Genomic DNA, 9,011 nt, shown 5'->3' with positions numbered 1-9,011 from the left:
TACAGAATCCTGCAGAACAGGGAAAGGGAGAGATGGAAGAGATGCCAAAGGAAGAGATGCCAGCTTGACAGACCAGACAAGACATGTAGGCTCCAGTAGCCATTGAGTGCTTCTGAGCACAGAAATAATGTGATTAGCTTAGATTGCATGTCACTAGGTGTTTGAATCAATAGTTTTGTTTGATCCTTATAACAAACCAGTAACGTGGGCACATTTATTAACCCCTGTTTTTAAGGATGAGGAAAAGTGCAGTTTTGAGAGGTTACATGATGACTTTTCCCAAGAAGGAAAGCTCTTTTTGGACACTAAATCCTATTTCTCTTTACTGTATGATTTTGCTGTCCTTTGGAGTCATTGGTTTGGCTCTAAAGTGTTTTAAGATAAGAGAGGGGCAGGGAATGTGTTAGCGAGCTTTCAGTGTCAACCAACATGGAAGAAATGAACCAGGTTGGGCCCATGGGGAATGGAAGGAAGCAACGAGACACGAGTCACAAGGTCTCAAAAAGTAGTTTGAAAAGTTGACTGAACATCAGAACTGTCAGGGCAGCTTGTTAAAAACACCAATCCCGAGAGTCCATCTCTGACCTGAACCAGAATGCTCTCTGGGTGGTGACTGGGAATCTACAATCTTAAAGCACCCACCTATCCTATGGTGGTTATCATTTTGCCATATATAAGTATATAAATGAACATGTTGCACACCTTCAACGTACACAATGTTATATGTCAATTATATCTCAATAAAGCTGGAAAAAATATTTGAAACACTCATCCATCCCCCATTTAGGTGATCATTCTGTAGCCAGCTGCACACTGGTCTATAGACCAGCATTTAGAAATCACTGACCTATTAGACCCTTTTTTCTAAATGTCCTCTAATCCAGTTTCTTGTCTTATCTCTCTGCTGGTGCAGTTAAGCTTTATCAAGGTATAGCTTTTGAGTAGTTGCAATTTGTACTCATTACATTTAGCGTCATACATATCTGCAGTATCTGAGGTTTGAGGGATGAAAACAAGGACAGAGAAGTAGGGTGGCTCCTGGATGTCCCCTTATTTTGTTAGTGTGTCTGGGGTTTGTGGCTTTTGACAGGGGCTCTCGGGAGATGACTTTGCCAGCTTTCCCTTTGAGAATAATCCTGGGTTCTTACCCTCTCTCTCACTGTAGTAAGTCTCCATAACAAACACACCCAAGTCTGGTATTTCTGAACTTATGGCTCTGTGCTGAATACACGCTGTTCCTGGAGCCAGGCTCATTCTGCAATCTCTCCTCCCCACCCCACCCTTTGGTTCCACTGATGGGCTGATCCAGCCTTGACGTGTGATAACCCTAAGGTTCTGGGTGTTCTCTCTGTGACGTTCCAGAGGAATATAGACTTTCCATCATATCTGGAGTGAAAGAGAATGGTGATCTTTGGGATGGGGCCTGGTATAGGTTGGAGCACAGGATTTATGGTCTCAAGTTACTTACCCTCATTCATACGGTGAGGGGACTCAAGAATGAGCTACTAGGAAAGGGTTTTCCAAACCTCAGTCGCTTGAATACCATCTCCGTGGTTTTTGCCAAATCTGTGTGCCATCTATCTATTTTTCCTTCCTGTTTTTCATTAAATTAATTAATATATTTTGCTGGAGTGCTCACAATCCACTCTCACCTTCCGATAAGCAAGATATTCATGAAGTCAGTGATTCATGAAATCAGATTTGATATGCTACCTGTCCATTTTCTTCTAGAACATTTAAAAATAAATATGCATCCATTAAAACTGTGTAAAGTTCACTCATGTACTATCTAAAATCCTCCCATAGAGGGAGGTCTACGTATCATCAGAGGTATATGCATCACACCTTGGGAACGTTATCCTAGAAAAGCCCATATGCTAAGAGACATGTCGTTCCAGACCCCTCAATTCAACACAGTTTGGACGTCAACCCTAAGAATATTTTTTGAGTCTATTTAGTGAAAAACTATGCTTTTATATCCTCTTGCTGCAGAAGTTAAGGTTCAGAGCAAGAAACAGAAGCCACTCAAGGAATTTTAAACCAGAAGAAAATTAATAATTTTATAATTTTCTGAAGGGTTGGAGGACTGAGCTCCCTCTTGGAATGAAAACCAGAGCACTGCAGAACTGACCTGCTGGGGGAACCATGACTCCTCCGTAACCAGAAGGCTACTAATGAGACTGCTCGATTTAAGATACCATCATGGCTGTAATCCAGGGATCAGGTACCATCTCTGCCACCTCTGCCCCAAGTTCCACTTGACACTCATGGATCTGGAAATTGAACACTGGACTGATGCTGCTGTAGATGTCTACATGGCTTTGACATTGCTCTTCAGCAGACATAGCCAAAGCATCAGAAAGGTGCCCCCTTCCTCTCTTCTGCCATTTACATCTCTCATGAGTGCATCTAATGGATGGAGCCTAATGTGCATCAACCAGAACCCTAGCCACGAGGGATTCGGAGAAACAAAGTTTATAGCTCTCTCACTTTTAAGAAGACTCAGTAAAAAGTGAAACTGGATGCTGAAAGCCAATTAATCTCACCTAATACATTACCTGTCAGTGGCAGCTCTGCTGCTGATTCCCAGTGAACTAAGGAATCACTAAGCCCAAGGAAAAAAACCAAGATCAATGCAGGTTGTTAACAAACAGTTGCTCTTTTGTGAATTGGAGGGGTGTGTGTGTGTGTGTGTGTGTGTGTGTGTGTGTGTGTGTGTGTAAAGGCGGGGTTTGTGTAATCTGAAAGTATACATTTGCAAACGTACTGGCTAAGTCAATAAAAAGTGACCTTGGTAGCACAAACTGACATGCCATGCCGAAAACCTCAATGGCTACTCACCGCCTGTGGAAGGGAAGTCCCGTAATTGCCTCCTGTTCTATGCCTTTTATCAGTTGGCCTTGACACCCAGCATGTTCTGTGACAGGACACTACTCTAGTCGAAAAGGTCTGGTAATTGACAACAAGCCCCAAACCGTCCTCCTCCCTGCCTTTCCTGTCGATAGGGCTCTGCTTGGAAAGCAGTTTCTTCTTCTTCTCTACTTACCTGAATCTTAATCTTCCTTCAAGGTCCAGTTCTGTGCTTCCTCGCTTTCTAAAACAGGCTTTGCTCTCTCACTCTCTGCTCCTTCTTTAGTAAAAACGATTCCCCTCAGTTGGGACCTGATTTCCACCCTCCTAGGCTCCCTTTCCAGTCTTCCGCTCCCTGTAACCCACTAGGGGAAGTGCTGCAACCCTGTGCTCTCCCTATACTTGGCAAATCCACCCACAGCATGTGAAATCACCTCCCCCTTCACTGCCCTGCAAAGAGAAAGACTTGGGAGGAGGGTGGTCTTGACTTAAGGACTGAATCTGGTAGATCCTTACAAGTGGTGACATCAAAGCTTTAGCCAAATCATCAGCTGTGCAAAAGAAAACCTGGAGCTGTTGAAAATGGAATTGTTCTGCATATGATAAAGGGAGACATGGGGTTGGCTTCTGAGAGGCAGGAAGAGGTAAAGTAGTGCAGGATGGGAAGCTGGAGAGAGGAGAGAGAGCCAGTCATCATGAAGGGCCTCTAAGGAAAGAAATGCTTAGTGCTCTTGGGGGGATGATAGGGTGCATGTCTCAAACCTTGGTAAGGTCTGCTGCTCCCACCAAGGCCACAGTGAGTGTCTTTTTGGGCCAAGACTGAAGTAGGACTGAGCTCCAGATCTGGGCTGTCATGGAACAGAACAGAGACCCTTCACAGGGATGGCAAGAAGATTCACAGACTGACTTAGTTCAGGGGAAGGGGGAGCTTGGCCCCAGAAGTAACCATGACAACCAGAATCCTTCAAGAGATCAGATAAACCATGGGGTTTATGTGTGTGCAACCGCTGACTGTGTGCAATCAGAATGGTGCAAGGGCACACCTCCCGGGAGCTCATCAGAAGGCAGACTCCACTTCCACCCTCACCATAGGCCTCATGTGGAACCTAGACCTGCCAGTTAGGATTCCAAAACTCCATCTGATTCCTAGCTCCTAACTGGATGCATTCCATCTGATTCCTAGCTCCTGCAGTAGTCAGAATTTCTAAAATGGCCCCTGACCCCACCTCCACCCCACACAGACAGCCTAATCTCTGCCTATGATGAGACATGACTCCTGTGATTATGGCATGTTATATGGCACAGTTGACCTTAAGACAGGGAGATTCTCCAGGTGGGCCTGATCTAATCACATGGTCTCTTAGGAGCAGAGAGTTTTCTTGGCTGGCAGCAGAAGAGGATGTTGGAAATTCAGGGCATGAGGGAGATTTGATACACTGTTGATGGCGTTGAAGATATAAGAGGCCACTTGGGTGGTGTCTAGGAGCAGAGAGTGGTCGACCCTGGCTGGCAGCCAGCAGGGAAACTGGAACCTCAGTTCCACAGCCACAAGGAACTGGATTTTGCCAATACCTGGATGAATTTGGAAGTGGGTTCCTCCCCAGGGCCTCCAGATAAGAGCCCAGCTTGGTTGATACCTTAACCTCAGCCTTGCGAGGACTTAAGCAGAGAGCCCAACCAAGCCTGCTGGGCTTCTGACCTACAGAACTGTCAGCTAATACACGGGTTTCATTTGGAGCCACTAAGTTTGTGGTGATTTGTTATGCAGCGGCAAAAAATGAACACACTTCCTGTCCCTTGCCTAATGTTGACCTCGGCGTCACCTTCTGGCCCTATGGGACTCAGGCATCCTTTTATTACAGGATGATTTAGTTGGGACCCCTTTTCTTACCCACTCCATATTTGTCACACTCTACTGACCCTATGTGAACGCAGGTCTAGCCTCCCTTGGACTGTTCCATCTGGGGGATCCTTGAGCTGTACCTGCAAGGCCTCTGGTGTACTGTGCACCTTTTCCCTCCAGTTGTTTAAGTAATTGCAACATTTAACTGACTTGGACTAGAGTCCCATATCTAATGAGACCATGATATTTATTACCTATATGCCCAACACCTAGCACAGTGCCTAGCACATAGCTGGTGCTCAATAATATTGTTGATGATGCTGGTGGATACAGAGAGAAGGAAATCTCTGGATCTTCCCCATCATACATTCCCAGTGTTGGCATTTGGTGCTCCAGCCATGTTGCGCTATGTGCAGTTCCCAGGAAACACCATGGTCTCCCTTGCCCCTGAGTTCCTCCACCCCTAACCTGATTTTCCTCTGCCCTAACCCCCTGTACCTTCCTCCCTCTTTCAACTGGCTAAATCTTCTTATTATTCAGCTCTCAGCTTAAATATGACATTGTAATTGTCATTTGGCTTGTCTTAAATCCCTGCTAGCTGGTTGTATGTTCTATGACGGTGAGATATGCTTCCCTTTTTCTTTTGTGACTCCAGCACATTTATAGGATAGGTTCTCAATAAACATTTGCAGAATAGCCATGCTTCTTCATCACCTGGGAATCCTGTTACAGTGCAGATTCTGATTCTTATATCTGGGTGGGGCCTGAGATGCTGTATTTCTAACAAACTCCAAGTGACGCTGATGCTGCTGGTCCGTGAACCACACTTTGAGTAGCAAGGTAATAGATAGGGTAGAGACTCCCACCATTACCCCATTGCGGCAAAAAGTTTGCATTTGAGAGAAGCTGAACAAGGTTTAGGGTGCAAATAATGGCCACAGGACAAAATTTTCCCTGTCACTGCTAAGCCGGCTGACTCATTGACAGAGATGGAGCCAATAACCTTGGCCTTATTAACAACTGAGCTAACTGCCACAGACCAATAAATAACAACATTTGGCTGATTTGCATTTCAAAATTGTTTCCTTCCCTTATTCACACTCTGCAGCAGGTGCTAATGAACCATGAAATGTCTGAAGCATTGGCAGCAAGGAAGAAAAGAGGAAGAGTTGACCCATGCCTAACAAATAATGATCCTTAAAAAACAAGAGCTACAAAATGCAATGTGGTATTCTGGATTGGATCCTGGAACAGAAGCGAGATATTAGCAGAAAAACTGGTGAAATCAGAATAAAGTAGGGAGTTTAGTTAATAGTAATGTACCAATGTTAGTTTCTTAGTTCTGACAAATGTACTGTTAGGAGAAACTGGGCAAGGGATATATAGAAACTCTCTGTATTATCTATGCAACTTTCCTGTAAATCAAAAATTAGTCAAAAATAACGTCTCGCGCGGGGCAGGTGTTGACAGACGGTCTCTGGCTGGATTTTGGCGGCCGGGACTGCGGAAGAGGCTCCTGAGGGCAGCCGTGATGCCCAGCCCACAGTGGATGCCTTTGGTGCTTCATGAAGAATGTTTCTAGATATATCACAGACATTAAGCCTTTGCCACCCAACATAAAAGATAGACTGTTCAAAATAATGAGCGTGCAGGGGCAGATGACAGATTCAAATATCAGTGAGATTTTACATCCTGAGTCCAAACTCTAGATCTACAAAGCTGTGATATTTCAGATACTGCTCTCCTGCACCTATGTAACTGCAGAAAACTGAAGAAATTAAATTTAAATTCCTCAAAAGAAAACAGAATTTCCATAACTTCAAAAGGAATAAAAGCTGTGGCTTCACCTTGTTCTTACCTGCACGAAGCTTCTTTGAAAAGATGCTTCAGTCTCACTGATGAAGGAGTCCTTGCTCTTGCACTCAATTGCCGGCTGCTAAAGTTAGGGACTTCCCCTCGTGGCGCAGCGGTTAAGAATCTGCCTGCCAATACAGGGGACACGGGTTCGAGCCCTGGTCCGGGGAGATCCCACATGGTGCAGAGCAACCAAGCCCGTGCGCAGCAACTACTGAGCCCGCGTGCTGCAACTACTGAAGCCTGCATGTCTGAACCCATGCTCCGCAACAAGAGACGCCACTGCAATGAGAAGCCCGCGCACCGCAATGAAGAGTAGCCCCCGCTCTCAGCAACTAGAGAAAGCCTGCACAGAGCAACGAAGACCCAACGCAGCCAAAAATAAGTAAACGAAATTAAAAAAAAAAAAAGATCATTGACTTAGGTGGCTGCTTAGATATTATTGATGTGTACTTGCAGACATTAGGAGAAAGCTGCCCATTTTTGCAGAGTTGATTTTTCAGCTACTCAGGTATCTCACAGTGGTGTGGTTGTGCTTGTTAGTGGACCTTGTGCCAAGAAACTAGAGGAAACTCATATGGGGTATTGTGTGAATGTGACTGATAAGGCTGTAGAAGCTGTCCTTACCTGCTGTCCTCAGATATGTATATTACTCTTCCATGGATGCCCCCTGATAACAGACCATTCAGGAGAAGTCTTGGAGCAATTAGTAGGTCCAAACAAACTAAAGCAAGTGATGTGGACTGTATATTGATGCTTATTGAAGCTTATCAAAACTATGATCTTCATACTACTTTCCCAGGAAACAATGATGTAGAGATTGGCTTTCCAATAATATGATTTATGCTTTGAAGTTAACCAGACTCTTAAACATTTTCATAGTGCTATTATTTCTAAGTTTGTTTGAGGAGTGGTTGTTCTTGAAATGGCAATCCTAGCATGCCCTCTGATGTATCTGGGGAAGATAATGTGTTTGTTTCTTAAATAACAAAGTTTTAAATTCCCTGTTTTCCCTGGAAATGTCCTTCTCCTACCTAGATATTTGAACTGCTGTAAGAGAAATTTACCAATATGGATAAACATTAGGAGAATTCTAAGTAAATGTATTTCTAAAAGAAAAAAAAAGAAAAAAAAATTAGTCAAAAATAAAAAGTTTATTAAAAGAATCAAGAGCTAGACTGTATTGGTTTTCTTTACTTTGCATAATGGTATTATAAGTTTCTGAAAATGTAAAACAATTGTCATTGACTTAACAATAAAAAATTGGAAATGTGTGTTCATGGGAAAAAATCTCCAACTAAAACTCAGTGGCAATCAAAGAAAGAGTTAGAGGATGGCTGGTCCCAACGGCACACCTGCAAGGTAGCATACCAGTGATACCTGCACTCCAAATTGCTTTGCCGTATGTCATGACTCCAAGATATTCTGACTGCTATTTGCTCCTGATTCCTACCTTCATTTATTCAGCATATCAGGAGTTTCTTCCATTCCTGAGAAGCTCTTGATTCTCAGGATTCAGGGTATCTTTGTTTGTTTGTGTAACACTATTACCTTAAAGACTTGATCATGGTATCACATTTTGCCTCAACTGTGTTTGCTTATATACCAGAGATTCTAAGCCTGGTGAGGCCATAGACTTGAACTGATCCATCATTGCATGTCCAGCACATGACTCTTAACTGGGCAAATAATGATTTATTGGATGGATGAATAAAGGAGATGCTTCAGCACTTGAAGTGAATTCTTGCCTGAAAAACACAAGTTTTCCAATGATATTTCATTATGTAAATATATCCCTTTGATGGAACTTGATGAAACTTGCAAGGCCTTCAGGTCTTGTAAAGAAACATCATCAGGCCTTTTTCCAACTCTGGCGAATTCATGGAAAGTCAAGAAGATCCTATTAACTCTTATGGAAACTATGGCTTTAACTAGAACAGTGTAGAACGAGTGTGCTCTGGTCTCAAGGGGCTGCTCCCTGGGATCTGCACTGAGGCCCAGGGCCTGAGCTGGCCACAGAGGTATGGTCAGATGCTGTGCTGTCAAAGGTTTATGTATGCATTGCTTTGTCTGTCCTGCAGTACCTGCTTCCCTAACTAAGCTGCTCAGCTCCCACTCCAATGTGCTAGGAAAGGAACTCACAACTTGTCTGTCTCCCTGGTAGGCCTGTGGCCCCTGCCAGTCCAATCAGAGACTTCACTGTGGTTTTTACAGCTTGAAGCTGGAGAAGTGGCCTTTGCCTTTTAGAGCATGGAATTGGGAGGAGGTGATGCAAGGGCAGGTGTCAGCTTCCTTCCCTGTCACATGGAGAAAATCTACAGAAGGATAGAGGGGCCTCAGTCAAGATACAGAAATGCAAAGAGAAAAAGAAACCTAATATCCATGGTTAAGGGTCTGGTTCCAACTGCGCTTTAGGCCACCTCATTCCCTTAACTTCCCAGTTATGAGAGCCAACAAATGCCCT

At 44.0% G+C, this 9,011-nt stretch overlaps 1 pseudogene; it reads left to right on the top strand.

Annotated features, from left to right (window-relative positions):
* The first annotated feature begins 6,249 nt into the window (after window positions 1–6,249).
* Window positions 6,250–7,301, top strand: LOC132419486 (protein AMN1 homolog; annotated as a pseudogene).
* Window positions 7,302–9,011: the final 1,710 nt, after the last annotated feature.

Source organism: Delphinus delphis, chromosome 2 (genome assembly GCF_949987515.2).
Source record: "Delphinus delphis chromosome 2, mDelDel1.2, whole genome shotgun sequence".
Lineage (NCBI taxonomy): Eukaryota > Metazoa > Chordata > Mammalia > Artiodactyla > Delphinidae > Delphinus > Delphinus delphis.
Note: the sequence above shows the minus strand (reverse complement) of the source record. Positions and strands in the feature narration are given on the sequence as shown.